Here is a 25,711-nt window from a genome sequence, read left to right on the forward strand (position 1 = left end):
CATCCCAGCTAAAAAAGTTAGCAACTTCTGTCCTTCAAGTAGAAGCGGGCTTAAGTTTTTATTTCAAAGGAGGAGTAGCACTGGTGCGTCAACACATTGTGTACTCTAACAAATTTTCAAATTTGAAATGAGAAAAGGAAAGTACATGACGCCCCAGTGAGGTCCTGTGATGTGTTGCAGCATCAGGAGTACACGCTGTGAACAGCAAATTAAGAAACCTGTACTTTGTATTCTTGCATTAATTTATAATAAATAACAAACTGCTATTAAATTAAGTTTAACTTAGGGATTGAATTCTGAGGTCTACATTTGTGGAAGACTGAGGTTTACGCAAGTTGTTGTTAGTTGCTGTGATAGTTAAGGTTTATTGTGCTAACCTGGCCGATAAATACATGGGATTAATTAAAGAGCAGAGAGATAAATGGTGGCTTGGTGAGCCCCGCCTTTCTTATTCTCTGGTATCTTGTTCTATGATGGTCTGACCAGTGTGTGGCTGCCTTAGCTAGTTCTTTGCCTCAGCTAGCAAAGCTCACTTCCTGGGAGACATCCCTGAGAAGCCACGTGGACCTGCCAAGATGCAGACCTGGGTCTGGAGAACAGCGTGAAGACTCCTGCCAGAGCTGAGATGCTTAAACACTCACTGATTTGACTTTCCTCCTGCATTTGGCATTGCATGTGTTTTGTGAGTTTGAGGAGGACTTTGTAGATCTGTGTTGGATATATGGGCTAATGTCAGATTTATGGGCTTGGACTGGCCTGGGTTGGGATGGTTTCTTAAAGTACACTTTACTCTTACATAAAACTCTCTCTTATATACATAAGAGTTTCTGTGGATTTGTTTCTCTAATCTACCCAGACTGACACAGTGCTCTCCTGTCAGGTCTGAATCACTGATCTTATGCTCACAGATTGAAACACTGCCAAGTCCTGCATCATCCTGAACATTGTGGCTAAGTCTGAGCCTATTGTTGTAGCCAATGTGTCCATTCATCATCTTGAGCTTTTTCCTCTTTGAGTTGCTGTACAACTTTTCCATCCATGTTGTCGTTTTCCAGGGACTCTCTCTCCTGATAACATGTTCAAGGTACATGAGACAAAGTCTTGGGTGAGGCAACACAAAGGAAACCTGTGTAACGTGGCATTTTATGATTTCCTTCACATTCAAGTTGTTGAAAATCTAAGGCATGAGCTGAGAATAATAAAACTGTTTAAGACTCCATAATCGTTTCAGGGGAAACACCAGAATAATTGCCTCTTCCTTAATATACTTGAATCTGCTGGAGTTACATTTGGAGGTCAGATATGGGAAACTGTTTGAATTACAATAGTAAGGAAGTAAAAGAAATTTTACACTGTGGGAAGCTCAAGTGTTTTCATTGGAATCGGTTGTCTGAATGACACACACCTGGAGCTTTTTTTTTTCTTTCAGTTGTAGGTTTTGATTCTGTGTCTTCTCTTCTTTATGCTAGGTTTCCAGGGTATGGACTGCTCTTTCTAGACTTTTGACAAACTCTTAGTCTGCAGGGTTAAGGTCTGGTGCTGGCTGCAGTTTTGTATATGGGAGGGAGAGGGACACAGAATCAAGTGTTTATTCAGATGGTCTATGTGTCCTAACGTAGAAGTCAGACAGAACAGTCTGGTTACTGAAGTTGCCATCCGCCTGGGACTGAGTTTTGGCTGCAGGAGAAGAATGATAGGGATAAAAGTGATGCAAACAGAAGCAAGTATCTTTAATATGTTGATGCCTTCATACTCCAGCCTGGACACTGTTCCTTTCTGTTGACTTTACATGCAATCTCCCCTGACTCCAAAACAGTTCTGAGGAGTAGGTTATTGTGACTGAGTAGGAGGGCTCACTGCCTAGTTATCACACTTCGTAAGTCTGCATGAGGGCTATTCCACCTCAAGCGGTGTCTTCGTGTGCCTCAATCAGTGTTTCCACCCAAATTCCTAGGCTTCTGAATTCCCGGTACCCTGTGTCATGCAGTACCTTTTACCCAATAACCCTGGTGTTTATACTTCATAAGCACCTTTTCATTTGTGGAGATCAAAAAAATTTGTTATTAAATAATGAGGTTTATGGAAATTCAAAAAATAAGCCATTAGAAACTTATTTGTCTAAAAAAATAAAGCCAGTTTGCAAGGAAATGTCTGCATAAGCTGAGTAGGCAGTAATTGAGCCGGCTTCAAGTTGGCAGCCAAGCACTTGCTTCATTGAATGTGAGTTACTATCCACAGTGTTGGAAGTAAATTAGGGTCATGAAACAGGTTCCTAAAAAGTCCCCAAATCACTATTACAATGATTGAAACCATACCTTAGCCTTCCAGATCATTCAAGCTTTTAAAAAACAGGTCAATTTCACATTCAGTTCCTCAACCCACAACTCAATTGGCTCATATCAGTTCAAAGACCCAGAAAACACAATCTCTGAGTTGTGCTGTATTATAGTTATGATGAGCTGCATTATGACCATCTGATTCTCTTTCTTTTTTTAGAAAGTTTACCATAAGTAGCATGCACTCATGCTATACCACACACCTCTGATGCCACTGTAGCTGTAAGTTTATATCCAATATATTCAAGCCCCACAGACTGATGACGGTGAGATATGCAAAGCCAGGGGGTGGGAGTCCCCCATCCAGAGATTTTTCACTTTTTTTAATATTAACAAACACACACAATATTGGTTTCTCTTGTTAGTTTTTTACAATTTTTATAAAGATGCTCAGTTACTGTTTTGTTGGGGTTTTTATATTTTGTGTTTGTTTTTTTGTTTGTTTTTATTTATTACCTCTTTTGTTTAAGTAGGGAATTTATAATAAAATATGTACTTTATGGAATAAATTTTAAGAACCAAAATATATTTTATTTTAAATAAATTAACGGATCTTTGATCTTACAGCTAAATCACTGATTATATATTTGCAGAGCCGACTTAAAGGATGAAAGAAAATTCTATCAAGAGTTACTTTTGACTTCATAGCCTTCCTAATAAAGTCTTTTAACTACTTATAGAAAAAAATAGAAAAGAAAAGCTAGAATCATGAGGTATTTGACTTCGGTCAGGACTGCCTCATGACAGAATCGTCGGCATGAGGCTGGTCATAACACAGGACTGAGTACCTTTCATCCAAACAGTTACTGTGGTGTAGATTCCAAGTCATGGAACTACCAGGTGTGCAGAGCCAAACTGAACCGTGTGAGATAGGGGCTGCAAGGCTGTGTGTGGGTTCAAAAGCAGACCACCAGGTCTGTGTTCTGAGGTACCACCATATGGGTTCAGATGATCGTTTTAGTTATGATTTGGGCAATTAACTGTTTGTGCCACCCACAGATGGCATGGAGGAAAATAGCTTTTGACTGTTTAGTGTCTTTCCCAAACGGAAATGGGTGCTTACTTGTGTCCTGCCTTTTCTTATATTAGTTGTGTTAGTCTGAGTACATTACAGAAATAAATCCACAGAAACTGTAATGTATAAAAGAGAGCATTAGATAAAGGGTAAATGCACATGGAGAAAAAATCCCAAACCAGTGCAGCCCACATTAACTCATATGTTACACCACAATCCTCAATGTCCTCCATCTTAACAAACACATGCCGTGAAGGTGGCTGCAGGTGGACAGAACTGCCATCTGGGTGTCTGAGGTTGTTAACTCTTTACTAGAATTAAAAACGCCTTTTGTGCGCCTGGATCGGCTGGTGTGTGTAACCACTCAGACACGAGGGCTCCATCTCCTTTTGCAGGACTACTCATGATTTATTATCTAACCAATGCTGCTCAAAGGGAGGTTCACTCCGCTATGGGAATGAGTTAATCTGTGCACTTTAGATGTTGAAATCCACAGACACACGTGTATAAAAGAGAGTTGTAATTAAATATTAAATGCACATCAATGAAACTTCCCTAAAAGATCTTTTTAATCTCATATGCCCACCATTATCCCATAGGCGCCCCAGAATCCACACAGTCTTCAAACATTTACAAAAGAGATGGAATGAGGCTGACTGCTAGTAAAAGCCAAGTCAGAGAAAGCAAAATACTCTCATATTTGGTGGGCATCTGCATATACATGTGGAAACACCAAAGCTGTTTCAGGTAGATAATGTGGCTTCTGCTCAGATATGTCTGAGTGTACTTGAGGCTTGGAAGCAGCAGCATTTAACTGGCTAAGGCATAATCTCACTCTACTGAATTTCAAAATCAAGATCTGTGAGAACTTGCAAAGTTAAAGTGACCAAATGCATGAATCATTCCGCCCTTCAATTAACACCACCTGTGCATCTTGGACATTTGGCATGATAAGCTAACAATATCAGTGAGCATAACCTGTTGTGAAAAACAGCCCCAATGAACTGAAAATAGCCTTATCTGTTTTCTTTGGTAGTTGACTGTTCTTTTATTCTTTCGCTGACCTCAGGATTATCTCTTTTTCCTTGAAATTGAATAGCTTGAATATGAAGTGTTGTGATTTTTTTCATTAGGGATTTATCCTATTTGGGGTTCTCTCAGCTTCTTGAGCAGTTATTTTTCACCTCATGTGTGCTGTTGGGGAATTTTCTTCTATGCTTTCTTGTACTATTTTCTCTGTAGATATTTTGTTTCTTCTTCCAGGATCCTGATAAGATGTAGGTTGTTTCTCTTCATAGTGCCCCATATTATTCTCAGGCTTTCTTCTGATTCCTTTACTTTTTTTGTTGTTGATTGTTCCTTTAGTCGATTGTAGTCATAGTGTTTTTCTTCAAGCTCACTGGTTCAATTTTCCTCTTCTTCCACTCTATTCTTCAGGTTTTTTACTAATGCTGCCTAATTTGGTTATCTCATTGTTTGTTTTCTGTGATTCCTTTTGGTTTGAGGATTTTACTTTTTCCATTTCTTCCTTGTTCTCTTTACTGTTTCTTACATCTCTTGATATGACTTCAACACCCATTTTCTGAATTCAATTTCTGGTAGTTTTATTGCCTGTTTTTCAGAGTACTATATTGCATTTGGGTGATTTTTGGTTGTTTGTGTTTGTTTTTCTTCATATTATGGTTTGTTTACTGTGGTTGAGGGCTATTTCCCCAGTATCATGGAACAGCTCTTGGTGTTGTATGCACTGCTGGTCATGTAGACGCATTTGGCTCTGTTTAGTTATCTGAGAATAGTCTAAATGAAGCTAGAAAATATACAGTGTTGAAATGGAGAAAAGAAGAGTTGGGTAATTGGAGAAGGTGGAGAGAGAAGAGCAAGAGTGACATAATAGATAAGTGGTTGTCTGGAGAGGTGAACACATTTGTAAAATAATGTGGAAATGCACTTTAAGGGTAATAATCAGAATTAATAAATTTCACTGAAATATATTTCATAAGGACAATGAAAGAGAGCAGAATGATATATTGGAGGATTGCAGGCAGATGAGGGGCAAATGAGAAATAAAAAGAGCAGAGAATGTCCATGGTGTGGATGCTAATTTTTGTTATTAATGACAATGTGAATATGTGCATGTTAGTGCATCAGAGAGGGTTGTTGGGAAAGCCCTTGTTTGGGTGGATATGATGGAACCTAAAGGACTGCCTGTTTTGCCTAGGAGGAATGGCTATTTTCAGTTCATTGGGGCTGCAACAGAAGAAAATACTGGAAAAGGAAGTAGGAGAGAATTTAAAAAATAGAGTATTGTAATGGAAAAAATACAAAAATGAATCTCTCTCTCTCTCTCTCTCTCTCTCTCTCTCTCTCTCTATATATATATATATATATATATATATATATATATATATATATATATATATATATATACTCTTTGATAGTGTTATTTTGGTAATACATGTGTTATGTGAAGGAGGTGGAAAAGTGGTGGAGGAGGATACTGGAGCAAAAAACACAAAGGGAGGAAGGAAAAGAAAAAATCAGAATTGAAAAGTTGAACTTGGGTACTGATTTTGTCTGCACCGTGCAGTCTACATGGAGCTGTCTTCCATAGACTAGTGAGGTGATAGTTTTGGCTGGCTGGCTTGCTTCAGAGAATGGGAAGTGTGGGCAAAGGGCAGAAATGATTATGCTGACCAGGAGCAGGACTCACAGAAATGGCGCCTGTCTGCTCTCTGGTAAAGGGGAGTCTATAATCAGGCATTGCTGCTTTGTCATTATGAACTTGCGTCTGCTTATCTTTATGTTGAGATTCTTCCAGTAAGATATCCTTCATAGTGGACTTTCTCTGGTAGTTGCTGTACTTGTTATCTGAGAGCCATCTGACCTCTCTTCCCTTTTGATTTCCCATGGATATTAATGGTGGATTCAAGTAAAATGAAAGCCTTGAAAACTTTGATCTTTTCTCTATCATGGTGTCTATTCGTCCAGTTGTAAGATTTTTCCTTTTCTTTACACTGAATTGTAATCCACAGATCAGGCTTTGGTCTTCATCAGTAAATGATTCATGTACTCTTTACTTTTTGGAAGCAATATTGTGTTATCTGCATATTGTGGGTTTTTATCTAATCCCGATGCTACAACTTCTCCAATTATTGGCTCAGCATACAGATTAAGTATGATGAAAGTATACAACCCTGATTGCACACCATTCCTGATTTTAAGCCATGAAGTAATCCCCTTGGTTTGTTAGAAAGATCATCTCTTAGTTTATTCATGGATTCAATAGAAGCACAATTAAGTGCCCTGGATTACACATTTTTAGCAGTGTTATATGAGATTGGTTATGATTCGAACACTCAAATGACTTTGCACAGTCACTGAAATAAGTAACCAACAGCCTTCTGTTACTCTTTGCTTTCAGTCAAGAATCACCTGATATCTATAATATTTCTCATTTCATGTCCTCTAATGAATGCAGCATGCATTTCTCCCAGTTTCTTAATAATTTACTGTTATAACTACTTTTGAATTAACATCTAGTATTTTACTTGTATGTATTATTAATTATATTGTTCAATAATTTCCACAATTCTTTGAAATGAGCACAAACATAGATGCTTTCAAGTCAGTTAGCCTTGTCAGTGGATCTTCCAAATTTCTTGATCCAGTCTAGTGAGTAATCCCAGCACTGCATCATTTTTTTTGGGTAGGGTGGTGATGGTGGTGAGAGATTTCAATAAGCATGCTATCAATTCCTGAAGCCTTGTTTTTGCTAATGTCTTTAGTACACATTGAAATTCTTAATCTTACACTAGCTCTCGAAATGTACAAATGTCCAAAAAATTCAGTACAGAAACTATGTGTATTCCTTCCATCATTTTTTTGATAATTCCAGTATCATTTGATATTTTGCTCATAGACTCTTTCAATATTTCAACTCAAGGCTTGAATTTTCTGCATTTATTTCAGTTTGAGATATACTCAGTGTATTCTTTCTTTTTCGCTTACTAATTCAACGTTTGTGCACATTTCATTTGAATATTTTACTTTTTTTTCCTCTAGCTGCCTTTGAATTATTCTGATCATTTCTTTTACTTCATTTTTTCCCACTTTTCTTTATCTACTCTATTTTCAAGAGTCCTGTTTGGAGTCCCTTTTGACATCTCTAGATATCACCATCATTACCATGGTCTTCTTTTTTTAATTCCTTTATTTTTAATGACTTTCTTTTCATCATATATGATATTCCTGAGGTTATTCCACAGTTTTTCTAGGTATTTAATAAACAATATTAAGTGTATCTAATCTCCCCTAGAGATGGCGTCTAGATTTTTGGAATATACTTGTGGTCATATTTCATTTCTAGTGGACTTGTTTTACTTTTCTTTATCTTTAACCTGAACTTGTGTATGTGCAATTAATTGAGGGTCTGTTTTAAAGTAGGTTCCTGTTCTTCTTTTGTATGATGATATTGATCTTTCCCATTGTCTCTTCCCACAGATATAGTCCATTTGGTTTTGGTGTAGTCCATCTGGTGAGGTCCAGTTGTATAGCCACTGTTTATGTATAGCCATTGTTTATGTTGTTGAAAGGATATTTGCAATGAAGAAGTTGTCAGTCTCACAAAATTCTACCACGTGTTCCCCAGCTCCTTTTATATCCACATTGCCTACTACTTATGTTTCCTTGTTGTTTCCAACTTTCATTTTCAAATCGCCAGTAAATATCAATTGATCTTGATTTCATGTTTGAACAAGTTCAATCTGCAGATGTTGGTGGATTTCTTCAACACTGGCTTTAGTGGCTTCTGCATAAGTTTTTATCATGGTTGCATTAACTTGTCATCCTTATATGGGTATTGATGTTATCCTACCACAACAGCATAGTACTTTAAGATAAGTCTTGAAATGTTTTTTTGATGATGATGATGATGATGATGATGATGAATACAATGTCATTTCTCTTGAAAATTTCCTTTAGACATAGTAAACCATATGATTGTCTAATTCAAAATAACTACTGTCAGTCAACTTTAGTCTACTAATGGCGAGAATATTGATCTTTATGTGTTCATTTGTTTTTACAACTTCCAATTTTGCTATATTTGTACTTGTAACGTTCCGTGTTCTGATTATAAATGGATGTTTGCAGTTGTTTCCTCTCATTTTGAATAATGCCCCATCAGAAAATAAGGGTCTCGAAAGGGTTGCTCTATACATATCATTAAGTCAATTCTGCAATTCTTCCTATCTTATTTTGTGGACATTCCAACTTGAAAGGTTCATCCCTGACACTATGTCAAATAATGTTCCTCATCTTTACAAAGTTTTCACGGTTAATTTTTGAGAATTGAACTGGCTCAGAATGTTATGTTGAAATCCATTCATCACAATTGATCCTGCTACCATCATAACCACATTTAAGCCGCCACAGTGTAGCAAATGGCAAACATGTGTGTATTTTGTCCATAGAATCCTTCGAAATAGGCAGTTCCCAGGTTATAAATATCAGACTTCATTAACAAATCTTTGTTGTTGATGTTTTTATTAGGTGCCACTGAGTCAGGTCCAACCCAGAGCAACCCTATTACCAGCAGACTAAACACTGCTTGGTCCTGCAGCATCCTCACAATTTTTCCTATGGTTGACAAGCCCATTATTGCAACTGCTATGTTAATCCATATCATTGAGGGCTTTCTTATTTTTAACTGCCCCTCCATTTTACCAAACATGATGTCCTTCTCCAAGAACTGGTCTCTCCTGACAACATGTCCAAAATATGTAAAATACTTTCCTCTAAGTGTGTTCCATCCTTGTCTCCAACGAGCACTCTGACCATATTCATTCGAAGGCAGATTTGTTTGTCCTTGTAGTCCATGATATGTCAATATTCTTCACTAGCATCACAATTCATATGTTCCTGTTCATTCGTCTTCCTTAGTTAATGTCCCAGTTTCATGTGCACATGAGGGTATTGAAAATACTATGCCTTAGGTCAGGCATGTCTTAGTCCTTAGAGTAACATCCTAATTTTCAGTATTCTAAAGAGGACTTCTGCAGCATATTTACCCAATATACCCAACCCATTGTATCACTTGATCTCTTGTCTGCTGCTTCTGTAAGCATTGATTGTGCATCTATGCAAGATTAAATCCTTCAAAGTTTCCATTGTTTCTCCATTTATCATTTTTCCCTGTTGGTCCCTTTGTGTGGATCTTGGTCTTCTTTACATTGAGTTGTAATCCACACTGAAGGCTGTAATCCTTTATCTTCATCAACAAGTACCTTAAGTCCTCCTTACTTCCAGCAAGCAAGGTTATATCATCTGCATATCATGGTTTGTTAACCCTTCCTCCAATTCTGGTGCCACATTCTTCTTCATATAATCCAGCTTCTCTGATGATTTGTTCAGTAAACAGATTGAATAAATATGGCAAGAGGATGCAACCTTGATGCAGACCTTTTCAGATCTCAATGCATGCAGTATTCCCTTGTTCTGTTTGCACAACTGCCTCTTGATGTATGTACAAGTTCTGCATGAATACAATGAGGTATTCTGGAAATCCCATTCTTCTCAATACTATCCATAGGTTATTTAGATCCACATAGTCTAATGCTTTGACATAGTCAATAAAGCACAAGTAAACATCTTTCTGATATTCTCTACTTTCAGCTGAGATCCATCTGACATCAGCAATGGCATCCTTTGTTCCATGTCTTGTTCTGAATCTGGCCTGAAAATCTGGCAGCTCCCTGTAAATGGATTGCTGCAACCATTTTTTGATTATCTTCAGCAAAATTTTACTAGTATTTCATATCAATGATATTATTCACTATTTTGAGCATTCTGTTGGGTCACCATTCTTTGGAATGTGTACAGATATGAATCTCTTCCAGTCAGTCATTCAAGTATCTGTCTTCAAACTTCCCTGGCATAGACGAGTAAATGCTTCCAGTACTTCATGTGCTATTTGAAACATTTCGATTGGTATTCCATCAATTGCTGGAATGTTGTTATTTACAAATGCTTTCAATGTAGCTTGAACTTCTTCTTATAATAACATTGGTTCTTGCTCATATGCTACCTCCTAAACTGATGGAATGTTAAGTTTGTTTCTAATATAGTGACTCTATGTGTTATGTCATCTTCATTTGATGCTTCCTACTTATCATTCAATATTATGCCCATAGAATCTTTCAGTATTGCTACTCACGGTTTGAGTTCTTTCAGTTTAAGTATGTTGGGTATGTTCTTACTTTTCGGTTTTCTAACTCTTTGTCTTTGGATAGTTCATGATAATATTTAACTCTCTCTTCTTGAGCTGCCCTTTGAAATTTTCTGCTCAAACCTTTCACTTCAACATATTTTCCCCAGTTTTTTAAAGTACTCTACAATTAAGGGTAAGCATCAGAGTTTCTCCTGACATCTTCTTTGATCTTTATTTCCTGTCTTTTTAGTGACCTTTTACTTCATGTATAATGTTCTTGACACATTACATTAGGAAAATATCCTGTACAGACCTCTTTAAAGTGTTCAAAAGCAAGGATATTACTTTGAGGACCAAGTCATACTTAAGCCAAATCATGTGTGTTAGGCAGCATTTCCTATAGAAACAAAACTAGGCCACTTATGATTATACAGGTTTTTATAGCAAAAAAGGAATACAGCAGCAAATGGGTCCACGTGGCAGTACAGACAGCTCAGTCCAACTCAATTTTGTGGAACAGTTAATATACTGAAGGTCCTTCCAGCTCCCACCAGCCACTTGCCCAAGGCCAAGGAAGCAAACAGTAGGAAGATGAGATGTTGAGGTGGAGCAGAGGCCAGTAGTGCAGGGTAGCAAGTAGCAAAGCACCATGGTGTAGATGTAGGGGGATCAAGTGGCTGTGGGGTGGGGTGGCATCTGGAGTGGTGGGAAGATGAGTGGAGTCGGCCCGCAGGCAGCAGACACAGCAAAGTGGGGCAGTGCCAAGTCATGGAACAGTACCACACAGCAACTGGGTCCACCATGGTCCAGAGTTTGGCTCAGCCCACAGGTAGCGTAGCACATGGTTGAGACAGTGCAGCTAGCTCAGGTCTGATCACCAGGGAGAGAGCGGAAGGGGTTTGGCTCAAGGAATCATTTATCTCAGTCACATCTTCAAAAGAGGTCATCAAGCTGGGACCTGATCAACAAGTTAAACTACCTACATCTTCTAATGTATGCCGTGTTGGCAAAAAACAATAACAATAACAACAACAAAAGAACCCAAACAAACCCAAAAATGCTATCACACCATATTTCAATTTCCTCTTTTGCATGTGATTTGGACATTGAATAAGGATGATCAAAGGAAACATGGCAAAGATGTATTTTGCCATGGACTGACAAAACAGGCATGTCTTGAAAGAAGTACAGCCAGAAGGCTATTTAGAGGCAAAGATAACACTTTCTCTCACAAATTTGGGGGCATTGTATTAGGAGAGATTATTCTCTGGACATGGGTAATCATGCTTGGTAAAGTGGAGGGGGGTGTAAAAGAAACCCTGGATGAAAGAGATTGACAGAGTGGCTGAACAGAGGGATCATTGAACAATTGTGAGAATCCCTGAGATCTGAGAAGTGCTTCTTCCTGTTAGGCATAGGGTTGAGATGAGTCAGAACTGACTAGTGGCATCTAATTGCACTGTATTAGATCTCATCAAGTGAAATTATTAGCTTTAACTGCCTAACGCTGGCTGAGAACGCTGGCCCAATCAAGTTGACACAAAACCTTATATCATAATTTCCATCATCTCCACTTTGTACTGAGTAATACTATTGTATACTTCTCCTTGATATTTTCTGCAGATATACTCTACTTGGTTTCAATGTGTTTCATTTGGTGATGTTCATATGAAGAGTCATCAATGATGTTATTGAAAAGGTTATTTCCAATTATTAGGAATTGGTCTTGCAAAACTCTATCATGTGGTCGCTATTCTTGTTTCTATCACCTCCTGATGAATATCTTCCAACTACTTATCCTCCTTTTTGTCTCTTTCCAGTTACCAATACAGACCAATCTATCTAAACTGTATGCTTGATTAATTTCAGACTGCAGAAGTTGGTAAAAATCTTCAATTTCTTCAATACTAGCTTTAGTGGTAGATGTTTAAATTTTGATAATAGTTGTACTATTTGTTATCTTTGTATAAGTTGTCTTCCTTGTATAAATATAGATGTTGTCCTATCACAGGCTATATTGTACTTCAATAGAGACCATGAGATGTTCTTTTTGATGCTCAATGTGATATAATTCCTCTTGAATTTGTAATTTCTTACAGAGCCAGTGGTCATCAAACTTTTTAAAGAGGGGACCAGTTCACTGTCCCTCAGACACATTGGAGGGCCGGACTATAATTAAAAGAAAAACTATGAACAAATTTCTATGCACATTGAACATATCTTATTTTGAAGTAAAAAACAAACGGGGTAAAACACCTGGCAGGCGGGATAAATGTCCTTGGTGGACCGTATGTGGCCCACGGGCCGTAGTTTGAGGACGCCTGATTATCTGATTCAAATAAGTCAATACCAGTCAGTTCAGCTCACGAATGGCTAGCCTACCAGTTTTTATGCATTCCAGTTCATTTCTGATGACTTATAAATTTCCTATATTTGTATTTCAGATATCCCACATTCCAATTTTTAATGGATGTTTGAAGTGGTTTCTCCTAATTTTGAGTACTTTCCCATCATTAAATGAAGGTTACAACACATTTGTTCCATCTGTATCAATAAGGCCAGTTCTACTTTGTGGAGGCAGCTCTTGCCTAGTGAAATTTGGAGTGCCTTCCAACCTGAGTTGTTCATCTTCTGGTGCTATATCAGATAATATTCTACTGGTATTCATACGATTTTCAGAGGCTACATTTTCAGAAGCGAAGCTCCTTTTCTTTGTTCCTAATCTGTTCTTAGTCTGGAAGACCTGCTGAAACCTTCACCATGGGTGACCTGGCAGTGTTTGAAATACCAATGGCATATCTTCTAACATCAAGCAACACACTAGCCACAATAGTAAAAACAAGCATGTCTGATGGCCACTGTTATCCTTTTATCTCCCTGTATTTGCCTATTCTATATACTTCGGATAAGTGGGATCATATGATTTCCTTACAAGTTATTTCAGTCAGCATACTGTTCTCAATGTTTATTCAAGTGGTAGCATATATCAGAACTTCATTTCTTTTTATGGCTGAAATATATCTTATTTTATAACGCTACCACATTTACTTATCCACATTTGGATAAATTCCACCCTTTGGCTATTACGAATAATGTTGCAATGACATTGGTGTACAAGTATCTCTTTGAATGCCTGCTTTCAAGACTTTTGAAATATACCTGGTAGTGAAATTGATGACTCATAAGATAATTCTATAATTAACCTTTTGAGAAACTGTTTTTCCAGTGGCTATACCATTTTGCATCCACAGCAGCAATGGCAATTTTTTTCTCAGTTTCTCCAAAGATGTGCCAATATTTTATATTTCTCTGATAAAAGTTATCCTCAAAACTTTGAGTTAATTCTGGCTCTAAATAATCCTGTTAGACAGGATAGAACTTCCCCAGAGGATATACCAAATTTTTACAAAATAGACTTTCACATAATTTTCTGGTAAAATGGCTAATGGGTTTGAATACTAACCTTTTGATTTGCAGTCAAGCATTTAATCACTGGGTGTATTAGTCTGAGTAGACTAGAGAAACAAATCCATTGAAACTCATATGTATATAAGAGAGAGTTTTATATAAAGGGTAATTGTACATTAAAAATGCATCCCAAAATAGTCCAGCCCAAGCCCATAAGTCTGATATTAGCCCATATGTCTGATAATAATCTATACAGTCCTCTTTAGACTCAAGAAACACATGCAATGACAACAAGTGTAGTGGGTAGAAAGTCTTTGGATCCAATGAGGTTTAAAATCTCAGCCCTGGCAGGGGTCTCTACAGGGTTTCTCTGGCTTTAGAGGTCTGATTGCATCAGAGTAGATTCATGTGGCTTCTTCAGCTCAGGAAACTAGTGTAGTTCCATGTGTCTTGTCAGCAGCAATGTTTCCCAGGGACTCCAAGGAGGAGATACCAGATTTCCCAAAATTCTCAGGAGAAGGCTATGCCCACAGAGAGGCTTCATTGGCTATGACCCAATTGACCGACTAGATTCCACCCCTTCATTCTTATCCTCAAATTCACAAATGATTATATAAATACCACACTGGGTAACTAGGGCTCCTATAATCAATTTCAAAACAATGTTGTTGAGTTGATTCAGACTCATAGTGACCCGGTATGTAGGTTTTCTGAGACAATACATCTTCATAGTAGTAGAGCACCTAATTTTACCCCTGTAAAATGGTTACTTGGTTTGAACTGTCCACCTTGAGGTTAGCAGCTATGTTAGGCTGACTTCTGGAGAGAAGGAAAATCAGTGACATATGTGCATGAGCACACACAGGAACACAGAGAAGTGTATGTGAAAATAGAACTAATGTAATTGTAAAAGTGGAGAGTCCAGTTTGGTTCCAAGTCCATGGGTCACATGTTAGACTTGACATTTCACCTGTCTCCTGTAGCTTTAGTATCTGATGAAACCAAAATAGGCAAGAAGATCACAGAATAGATTTGTTACTGGATACGTGAATTAATCCAAGTTTGACAGGTCAAATGTCAGGCCACTAAATAGGATCAGCAAGCATATGATAGGTCATTGGCTCAAGTCCACAGAACCAGCATTTGACATATCAGATAACAGAATCCAGACTCAGCAATAAAAAGCAAGCATTCCCATTTTATAGGAAGTAGGCTAACCCCCAAGGAAACTTCCTTTCATTTGCATCTGGACAAAAGGATTTCACACCAACCAACCTAATCTTCTGTTAGGTCACATCATTGGCAATTATTAGGCCTCACATGCCAATTTGACATGAAATATACAAGAGCTGGCTTACGGTCAACCCTCAGTACAACCAGGGTTCCTATATAATCATCCAAATTGGGATGAAATAGTATCTTACTGTGATTTGACTTGCATTTTCAAAATTCATGATGTGAACATCTTTTCATGTGATTATTAGCTACACACATCCTCTTTGGAGAACTGTTTATACTTTTGCCCATACGAAATTGATTACCTGAAATGTAATAAAAATTAGAAATAAAAATTTATTTACCTATTTTATTTTTTAAAGGATATTTCATTGCATTTTCAGTGAAGGCTTAGATGCAGTTTAGATTCTCTTTCCATAATGTCTACACAAGTTGTCAATTGACATTAGTTACATTCTTCACAATGCAATAGCATTCATTTCTGTTCAGGTTGTCCCATTTTCATTAATCTACTTTCCATTTCCCCATGTCTTCTCATCTTTTCTAAACAATAATTATTGACCATTTGACCTTATATAAGTGATTTTTTAAAGAAGCCTAGTACATACAAATGATTTCCTTTTTTTTTGTTTATTTGAGCCAAGCTATTACTTAGGTTAAAGTGGGTTGATTTTACTTGACAATTTAAAATTATCTTAGTGTAGTAGTCTCAACTGACTTTTAAGTATGGATTTTTAATGAAGCTTTTGATATTTTACTGAAGCAAAAAATGCGAAAATCTTCACCAATTTGAGTGTAATCTTTGGGCAGGGTCTGTGCTGATCTTTTTTGTACCATTCTGATTTTACTATATGTGTTTCTAAAACTGGTTATATGTGGATTTTTAAAAAGGAATTTGCCATTGTGTTTCATAAATTTTTTTTCTATTTTATCAGTATCCAACTATGTGAAATTAATGAGAACAGTTGGTAAGTGGGCAGAATAGGACTGTGGTGTGTGTACACTCATAATCTTTTTTTTAAATCATTATATTGGGGACTCTTACAGCTCTTGTCATAATGCATAGATATATTATGTCAAGAACATTTGTACATATGTTGCCATCATCATTTTCAAAACATTTTCTTTTCACTCGTAATCAGACGTCCTGCTTTTGGCGGGACAGTCCCGATTTTTAACAATTGTTTCCGCATCCCGCGGCATTTTTAATAAGTCCTGATTTTGGAAAAGAATGCACAAGCTAGGTTATATGGTTTTCAGCTGCCATGTGGCTATTTCACCAGGATATGAGTTTTATCAATGGTGTCCCGCTGGTGTCCCACTTTACCAATGTTAAAATCTGGTCACCTACACCAAGTGCTGTCTTCCTTCATCCACTTTTATGTTGTCTGTCCCCCTTGGAGTGGGTTATATGTTGATCATAGTGATTGGTTCCATATTTCTCCTCCCAACTTCCCCTTCCTTTTCAGGTGTCACTGCTCTCATTATTGGTCCTAAGAGGGTTATCTGTCCCAGATTCCCTGTGTTGTGAGCTCTTATCCGTAGCAGTGTACATGCTCTGGTTTAGCCGACTTGTAAGGTAGAATTGGGGTCATGATAGTGAGGGGGAAGGAAGCATTAAAGAACTAGAGGAAAATTGTATGTTTCATCAATGCCATACTGCATTATGACTGGCTCGTCTCTTCCTTGTGACCCTTCTGAGAGGGGATGTCCAATTGTCTACAGATGGGTTTTTGGTCTCCACTCTGCACACCGCCTCATTCATATTGATATAATTTTTTGTTCTGGGTCTTCGATGCCTGATCCCTGATCCCATCGACACCTCATGATCACAGAGATGGGTGTACTTTTTATATGTAGGTTTTGTTGCTTCTCAATTAGGTGTCCACTTATCTTCAAGCCTTTAAGACCCCAGATGCTTTATCTTTTGATAGTCAGACACCATCAGCTTTCTTCACCACATTTGCTTATGCACCCATTGTGTCTTTAGCCATCTTGTTGGGAAGGTGAGCATTACAAAGTGTTCTTGCATTGAGGGAGTACTTGTGTAGAGGCCCAATATCCATCTACTACCTTAATACTTAACATTTAAATATATATACATAGATCTATTTCCCTATCATTGTATATAAATATATTTACATATATACATGCCTCTATTTAGACCTTTAGAAATATCCTTTGACTCCTAGTTTTTTCCTCTATTTCCTTTTACTTTTCTCTCATCCCACTATCATGTTTCAGGTTTCAGGTTTCAGGTTTCAGTAATTGCTCTTGATCAAGCCCCACCAGGCATCCTACATCCTCCTCCCTGTGTATTTTACATCACTTGTTCCTTTGTCCTTAGGATTGTTGACACACCCCTTCCTTTTTCCACCTCCCCCTCTTCTATGTCGCCTCTCCTGAAACAGTTGTTCCTGTTCATTTCACCACCAGATTGTTTATTCTGCCTATCTTATCCGTCTAGACAGACATGCAAAAACAACAATAAGCACAAAACCAAAATAAAACAAACAGCAAAAAGCAAAACAAAACAAAACAAAAAACCCTCAAGCAAACAAACAACAAAAAAGAAAACCCTATAAATAGTTCCAGGTCTGATTTGTTGTTTTTTATGAGGGTTTTCCGGTTGAGTTTTGATGGGGTGCCATGCTCTGGCCCCAAAGTCTATTTCTGGTATTCCCCGGGGACTTAAATGCTTTGCTCCCCTTACTGCTCTGCAGGCCCTTCATGTTTCTCCCTGGTGTGGTGGGGTCAGATTGGGCTCACTTCCTGCATTGTGTCTCCAGTCTTGTGCCCCTTAGCGCTCGGGGTCAGTGAGGGATATTGTGTCTCATAGTGGGGCTAGCCCTATGGTTCTCTCTGTACATTGACTGTTCAGAGCAGGAATATCATCTTTGTGGTTTGGTGGGCCAGAATATGTTCCATTTTCCTTCCTTCTTTGCTTGCTCCTGTGTGCTCTGCTCAGACATGCCCCTCTCCCTGAACCGTAGCTTCAGTGCTAAACTAATTTTTCTTTCTGTTTTTTTTCTTTCTTTCCGTTTTTTTTGCTTCATATAAGTAAAGACTGATTGTTTTCTTCGAAATAGCTTTTCACCAGTTGTTAAGATCCCAGACTCTATTCAATAAACTAAGCTAATTGTTATGTCGATTAACCAAAGCATTTGAACCTGTTTTTAAACTTAGAAAACCAATCTCGAGAGGTATAATGCAAATATATGCATACACATATTCACACACATTCTGGCATATGAATATACACAAGTAACCCTGGGGGAGTAGAGGGTTAAATATTGGGCTGCTAACAACAAAATCAACGCTTCAAATCCACTAGCCACTTCATAAGAGAAAGATGAAACTTTCTACTTCTCTAAAGATTTATAGCATTAGAAAACCTATTGAATGTTTATAAAAGTATATATATATCTTCTGGTTGTTGTTACTGTTGCCAAATTATATGTGCTACAGTGATTGCCAAAAGATCCTTTTTTCTTATGTACATCTTGGTAAAATTGTTTACTTTTGTTAAGTTGTGCGCATATCACATTCACTTGGTGTTGATACCATCACCAAACACACCAGTATGTATAATCTAAAGAGAAACTCATTTCTCCAATCTGCCCCAATCCCTAGAAGTCACTAATAAATATTAGTTTTTATGTTTATCTTTTCATGTTATTTCTTAAAAGTGAAAATGTATAATACTTCCTTTTGGTGATTGACTTATTTTGCTCCACACAAGGTTCATCCATGTTGCAAGATGTTTTAGAAGGATATTTTTCTTTATCTCTGAGTAGCGTTTTATTGATATATGTACTACACATTATTTATCCATTCATCTAATGATGGACACTTAGATAATTTTTATATTTTTGCTGATATGAATAGTATGGCAATAAACATAGGTGTGTATATGCATGTGTTTTTCTCACTCCAATATACCTATCAAAAAAAACAAACTCACTCCATTGTATCAATTTTAACTCATAGTGAACCTGTAGGAGAGAGTAGAATTGCTCTCCTGACAGGGGAAGCCAGCCCCTAACACATCATTACTGGTCCAGTAGGTGCAATTGTACATCAATAATAAGTCAAGATTATAGCAAAGTTACAGAGAGCATGAGAGATAGAAGAGAAATATTGAAATAAATGGAGTCAGAAACAATTCATAGTAGCATGCTCACCTCAGCCCCCCTTGGTGGTCCACGTGGAGAGAGAGAGAGCTCTTTAATGCTTGCCCAGGGTTTTATATTCTCTGGAGACCTGCAAGCCCCCTAATTACAGGTAAGGACGTACGTCACAGGAAGGGGCTGTGCTATAGGTAATACAGTAATGAGAGGGGGTGGTCTAGGGAACTACACGCAATAGGAAGAGGAGGGATTGGGGGTATACATGTGACAAGATGGGCAGATCCTAGATTTAGGATGGCAACCTAACCTTGACCTGTTTTCTGGACCTTCATAGGAACCATAAACAGTAGGGTGTAAACCCCACCTACAGGAACCAAGCTAATGGTCCCAAGCTTCAGTGAGAAGTAATCTGTTGTCTCCAGCAGCAGGGAGCAGGCCCACCCCTGTGGTGTGGGGAGACAGCAGTCTGGCAGGGACTGCCTTCAGGGAAGATGTCTATAAGCATCTGACCTCCCCCCACACTCCCCAGGGTTTGTAAAGCACCAAATTTTTATGGGAGCAGAAAATTTCAGCTATGAAGTGCTGGTGAGTTCAAAATGCTGACCTTTGGTTAATACCTTACAATAAAACCAATTAAGTGGTTAGAGCTCCTGTATATACTGAGAAGTAGAATTTCTGGGTGGCATAGCAGGTTATGAGTAGGGTCAAAGAAAGATTAAGCTGTCTTCTCCCATAAATATTTACATTCCCCCAAACCTAAAGGGGCATGTCTACTCTGTGTTAATGGGTCACTATGAGTTAATTGAAGCCATGGCAGTGGGTTTGGTTGGGGGTGGAGGGTTATTTGTTTTTATTTTATGACAACATTTTCTCTAGTAGTTGGAGGAATTTCCAGACTGTTTGATAGATTTTGCATTCCCACAAACAGTCGGTGAGAATTCTAATTTTTCCAAATCCCTTCAAACCTTTGTTCTTTTCCATTTTAAAGTTTATTTTCATCCTAACTGTTCCTGGTGGGAGTGAAATGCTTATCCCTGGTTGCTTTTGATTTGCATTTATCTGATGGCTAATAACATTGATAATCTTTATATGTGTCTGTCAACTATTGAAATATCCTTTGTTGGAGTGTTTGCTCATGTACTTTATTAAGTTATTTATTATACCTTTTCCCAGTTTTAATTGGGTTGCATGTGTGTGTGGTGTTTGTGGTGGTTGTGGTTATTCCATCAATTAGCTTTAACCTGTGTCTTTACAATTAAACTGCATTTCTGTGGAAACATTTAGTTGGATCTTAGTTAGTAGCTTTGTATTATTTTGATTTTTATTCTAAACTAGGCATTTTAATAGTTATCAACACCAACTAGACATATTTACTCCATGGTTTTGTTGCACATAAATCTCTGGATTTTCTTAGGAATTAAAGATGCTGTCAGATAAGCCAAGAAATAATTTGTTTTCTCACCTACTGCACATCCCTGGTGGTATCGTGTATAAACAATGGACTGTGATTTGAAAGATCACCAACAGTGAAAGCACAAGCCACTCCTTGAGAGAAAGACCTGCGGCTTTCTACTCCAATGTGGTTACAGTCTCAGAAAATCACAGGGGCATTTCTATCCTGTTCAAAAGGGTTACCATGAGTCAACATTGACATGATGGCAGCAAGTTGAAGGGCTCTTTTTGTGTGTCATAATCATATGATACTAATTAATTGGAATCCAAGGACTTGTTGATCATATGCGGGCCCTTCTCTCACTGGTTCTGAAGATTTGGGTCTTGGCAGATTCTTGACTCATTAAAGCAATGGTAGAACTTCCAAACAGGGATTTCATGTTCAAATGCTGTACCACTGAAGCTGTCTAGGACCAAGTATCCTCAGTTTTTCTGTGTGAAACAAACCCTTTAGGCTACTTGCACACAAAATGTGGAGCCTATACTGGCTTCCTCGGTTTCAAGTGATGGACACTGTAGCACACGTGTTCCCAGAGGCTCATACAGGATTAGGAACCTGGGAGAATCATGTTAAAAACAGTGTTTAGGAAGTCGATTCTCTTTCTGGGATATAGTATTTGGGAAACTGGATAATTGGAAAAATAGTGTTACTTCCAAACCTAGTTCGGTCATCTCAGACTTCAGAATAAAGATGATTAGCAAAATATATGTGCTTCATATGGACAACAGTGGGGAAAATTTAGCTAGACCCTACATTTGTTTCACAGCTGCAACTAAATACTCTACTGTTATTTTCTCTCATGAGAAGAATTTATCTACATGGCCACACAGAGAATTGACCCAAATAGATAGCACCTTCTTTTCCTACTGTGCATTCTATTTTCATTAAGACTCCATATACCTCATTTCATGATTTTTCAATTGCCTTGACATTTCTCAGAGGCAGATCACATGGATTGCATTTTGTCTTCTCCCTTAGATAAAGGAGGAAACTAACATGTGGAGACTAACAAATTACCTTTTTCAAAATATAAAAACAAACTGTAATATCTCAACATGATTCAAGTGATATGAGGGAAAAGCCCAATATAACCTATTGCTTAGTTCAGTTACTGCATTCATCTCACTATCAAAACAATCACGTGTTCATAGAATAAAACTTTGGTGAACATGGGCTCATATTTTGAAATAAATTCACACATTTCTTAGAAAAGCATTCCCTCAGAGTTACTAGTGAAGAAACTTGTTTGAATAAATTAAATGCTAAGAAATCATCCCGAGTGAGGTCCAGGTAGGATGGCAGGGGCCAGACCAAGTCCAAGTATACATATGGCAGCCAACTAAAAAGGGGGCGGGGAGGGAGGAAAAGGGAAAGAAAAAAAAAGTGTGGTGGGGGAATAGGACACTGAGCCACCCAAAGGGAGGGTATTGTTTGTGCCTCCACAGGGACCGAGGGACCAGATAATAAGCCACTGCCAGATGAATGCAGTGTGCCAAGAAGGAGTGGGGAGCCAGTATAGGGGCCTGAGGGCTTGGCCCCATATCAGCTATGTGGAAAACTGTCCTTTCTGTCAGAAGAATTTACTTGAGAGGATGGCACTGAAGCTGCAGCTAGGAGAGAGGAGTATGTCTGATGAGACCAAATGGGAGCAAATGAAGGGGGAGGAAGAGAGTGGAGCACATCCTGGCCCATCAGGCCGGGAGGATGATATCCCCGCTCTGAACAGCCAGTGCACAGAGTGGACAATATGGTTGATCCCATTACGAAACAAGCTGTCCCTTGATGGCCCAGGGCCCTAAGGGGGACAACACTGGAGACTCACTGTTGGGTTGGCCCAGACTGACCCTGTGACACTGAGGCAAACCACTAAAACCATGTGGCAAACCAACTGTGGGAACAGCGCAGGGAGCCCCTGAGAGAGTACAAAGGACAGACCCTGGGGCCAGAGCATGGTACCCCATCTGACCTGACTGAAGGACACGCCTAGAGATAAAAAATCAGACCGTGATCTATTTACAGGTTTTTCTTTCTTTTAAATTTTTTTTCTTTTAATTAATTTATTTTTCTATGGGTAATTGGTTTTCTTTTTTGTTTTCATCGCTGTGTTCATTGCCTGTCTTGCTATGGCTTGATTTTTGGTCTATATTATTATCTCTGCAGATCTATCTAGAAAAGGTAGGCTGGACGAATTGTCTGGAGGAGAAAACAATGGGATCAATGGTTCCAGGGGGACACGGGAGAGGGGGATGCGGGAGTAAGGAGGTGGTGCTGACCAACCCAGGGACAGGGGAGTAACAAGTGATCCAAAGTCAGTGGCAAGGAGGGTGTGAGAGGCCTGGTAGGGATCCAGAAAGGGCAATGTGACCGAAAGAAGTTACTGAAACCCAAATGAAGGCTGAGCATGATAAATGGGACAAGAGGAACATAAAAGGAAATAGAGGAAAGAACTAGGTGATAAAGGCTATTTATAGAGGTCTAAAGACTGGAATGTACATATGTAAATATATTTATATAAGAGTTCGGGGAAACAGATCAACATGCATATTCTTATAGGTTTAGTATTAAGGCAACAGATGGACATTGGGCCTCCACTCAAGCACTTACTCAATGCAAGAACACATTGTTCTATTAAATTGGCATTCCAGGATGCACACCTTCCTGACACGATTGTTGAAGAAAAATGTGTGCATGAACAAACGTGGTGAAGAAAGCTGATGGTGCACAGCTATCAAAAGATATAGCATCTGGGGTCTAAAGGCTTGAAGATAAACAAGAGGCCATCTAGCTGAGAAGCATCAAAGCCCACATGGAAGAAGCACACCAGCCTGTCTGACCACAGGTGTAGAAGTGACCAGTTATCAGACATCAAAGAGCTAAAAACCGTATCAGTGGGTGCCCACCTCCCTGATATGATCACTGAGGACAAACGTGTTCATAAGCAAATGTGGTGAAGAAAGCTGATGGTGCTCGGCTATCAAAAGATATAGTGTCTGGGGCCTTAAAGGCTTGAAGCTAAACAAGCAGTCATGTAGCCCAAAAGCAACAAAGCCCACTTGGAAGAAGAATACCACTCTGTGTAACCATGAACTGTCAAAGGGTTCAGGTATCAAGCATCAAAGAACAAAAAAATCATATCATTGTAAATGTGGGTGAGTGCAGAGTGGAGACTCAAAGCCCATCGGTAGGCAACTGGCCACCCCATTACTGAAGGGTTGTGTGGAGGAGATGAGCCAGTGAGGGTGCAGGGTAGCGAAGATGAAACATACAACTTTCCACTAGTTCTTAAATACTTCCTCCCCCCTACCCCACACTATCATGATCCCAATTCTACCTTACAAATCTGGCTAGACCAGAGGATGTGCATTGGTACAGATAGCAACTGGAAACACAGGGAATCCAAGACAGATGACTTCTTCAGGATAAGTGTTGAGAGTGGTGATGCCTGGAGGGTGCAGGGAAGTGGGGTAGAAAGGGGGAACTGACTACAAGAATCTACATATAGCCTCCTCCCTGGGGAATGGACAGCAGAGAAGAGGGCGGGGGTGGGGGGAGACATCGCACAGTGTAACATATAATAAAATAATAATAATTTATGAAGTATGAAGGGTTCATGAGGGAGGGTGGTGGGGAGGGAGGGGCTCAAGTAGAAGGCAAATGTTTTGAGAATGATGACGGCAACAAATGTACATATGTGCTTGACACAATGGATGTGTGTGTGGATTGTGATAAGAATTGTATGAGCCCCCAAGAAAATGATTTAAAATAACCAAAATAAACCAACAACCCGGGTATTATAAATGGTCAAGAAAAGTTATTCACACTAAAATAAGGTTTTTTTAAAAACATTTTATTAGGGACTCATACAACTCTTATCATAATCCATGCATACATCAATTGTGTAAAGCACATCTGTACATTCTTTGCCCTCATCATTTTCAAAATATTTGCTCTCCACTTAAACCCTTTGCATAAATTCCTTTATTCCCCTCCCTCCCCACTCCCCACTCCCTCATGAACCCTTGATAATTTATAAATTATTATTTTGTCATATCTTGCCCTATCCGGTGTCTCCCTTCACCCCTTTTCTGTTGTCCAACCCCCAGGGAGGAGGTCACATGTAGATCCTTGTAATCAGTTCCCTCTTTCGAACCCACTCACCCTCTACCCTCCCAGTATCGCCCCTCACACCCCTGGTCCTGAAGGTATCATATGCCCTGGATTCCCTGTGCCTCCAGCTCTTATCTGTACCAGTGTACATCCTCTGCTCTATCCAGAATAGCAAGGTAGAATTCAGATCATAGTAGTTGGGGGGGTGAGGTGGGGAGAAAGCATTTAGGAACTGGAGGAAAGCTGTATTCTTCATCAGTGCTACATCACACCCTGACTGACTCATCTCCTCCCCTGGACCCTTCTGGGAGGGGATCTCCAGCGGCTGACAAATAGGCTTTGGGTCTACACTCTGCACTTCGCCATTCATTCACTATGGTAAGATTTTTTTTTCTGATGATGCCTTATACCTGATCCTTTTGAGAGTTCGTGGTCGCACAGGCTGGTGTGCTTCTTCCATGTGGACTTTGTTGCTTCTGAGCTAGATGGCCGCTTATTTACCTTCAAGCCTTTAACACCCCAGACATTATCTCTTTTGATAGCTGGGCACGATAAGCTTTCTTTGCCACATTTGCTTATGCGCACATTTGTTCTCGGCGATCATATCATGGAGGTGTGCACCGAATGATATGATTTTTTTGTTCTTTGATGCCTGATAACTGATCCCTTCGGAACTATGTGATCATACAGGCTGGTGTGTTCTTCCATGTGGGCTTTGTTGCTTCTGAGCTAGATGGTCGCTTGTTTATCTTCAATCCTTTAAGACCCCAGATGCTATCTCTTTTGATAGCTGGGCACCATCAGCTTTCTTCATCACAT

General features: G+C 38.9%; 1 pseudogene; it reads right to left on the minus strand.

Annotated features, from left to right (window-relative positions):
- Positions 1–15,967: 15,967 nt before the first annotated feature.
- Positions 15,968–16,068, minus strand: LOC142444031 (U6 spliceosomal RNA; annotated as a pseudogene).
- Positions 16,069–25,711: the final 9,643 nt, after the last annotated feature.

The sequence above is a fragment of the Tenrec ecaudatus genome, chromosome 3 (genome assembly GCF_050624435.1).
Source record: "Tenrec ecaudatus isolate mTenEca1 chromosome 3, mTenEca1.hap1, whole genome shotgun sequence".
NCBI lineage: Eukaryota > Metazoa > Chordata > Mammalia > Afrosoricida > Tenrecidae > Tenrec > Tenrec ecaudatus.